Raw genomic sequence first — 1,375 nt, forward strand, 5'->3', positions numbered from 1 at the left:
AGTAGATGTTAATTTAATACTGAATATTTCCCTGTTCACATGAGTCTGAAAATAATTCTGGCCAGTTACCTTCTGTATTTTTGAGAATTTATATAAGTGCTTAATTTCCTTTAAGCCAATGAAGTAGAGCTCATTGATGAGTGAATTTTGATAATACCATCCAAAGGTAAGGAGAGAGAGAGAGAGAGAGAGAGATTGATAGATTGATAGACTGATAGATAAGAGATAAGTAATGCACACGGACATATAGACATACACAATCAGAAATCTCATAGCTTCATTTTCAAAACTTAGTCATGAATCAGATATTACAATATAAAACTCACTAGTATATAAATAACAGTTGGAATAAGTAAAATTTAAAAAGGCTCCTTTCCCCATGTTTTCCGTCAGTCTCGGGAATTAGAGATGATCTAGATAAAATAAGTGATCCTGAGAGCCCTGGTCTCAGGCACAGGGAAGGAAAACAAGTTTTCCTAGAAGAACGTGTTCCCCCCAGGTCAGAATTCTGAAAAGACGTTTTATCAAGCTTGATTTTTCTAACTGTATTTGGAAAAAGAACCAGTTTTGGAATTTTCAAGAGTTTCACCTAAAGCAATTTTCTCTGGAATCTAAAAATATTGTGGCCACATTTTGTTATAATAAAATATCATTTTCTTAGTCATATGCTTATAGGTAAAATCTTTCCAGTCAGACAGAATTCTCCCAAGTGGACTCCACAATGGAACAGAACCAGAATTTCCTCCCTTTCACAATGCAGAATGGCCAAAACACATCACAACACAGAATGCAAAGTACAAAACACACACAGACACAGCCGTCCTAATCAGACACTCCCTTAAGTACAAGATGGCAGTCTCTCAGAAAACCTCCTACAGAAATACAAAACTTCAGATCTGAGTACTGACAAACAGAGCAAATGGAAATATCTCGGGTCTTCCAAGATTTCAAAGGGAGAAAAGGAGGCCAGGTTGAAAGAAGAAGGGAAGGCGGAGGGACAAAAGGGGTGGCCTTATGAATGTCTCCAGCCACTGGCAGATGCCCAATCATTACAGGACATTTCCCTGTGCTTACTGGAGGGAGGACAGGAAGACGGCCCTACCAGAAACCAGACCAGATAATTTGAGTTCTCCGCCCAGTGGAGGTGATCAGGCTCTGGCCCTCAGATAATTGAGGTCCTTCAACCAAACTCTTGCATCCAGGACCAGGACAGAAGAAAGGACGGTAAGATAGGAGGCATGGAAAGAGGAAAGGGAGAGGGAAGAGATAAGAGTTCAACAAAGTCTCTTGTTCCTAAGCCATTCAGGGCACTCTGGCCAGTCATCCATGTCAGGAGGAGACCAGGGACGAAAGGGTCCTGGTGCGGCCACTGGGT

Source organism: Eubalaena glacialis, unplaced genomic scaffold, assembly GCF_028564815.1.
Source record: "Eubalaena glacialis isolate mEubGla1 unplaced genomic scaffold, mEubGla1.1.hap2.+ XY scaffold_571, whole genome shotgun sequence".
NCBI lineage: Eukaryota > Metazoa > Chordata > Mammalia > Artiodactyla > Balaenidae > Eubalaena > Eubalaena glacialis.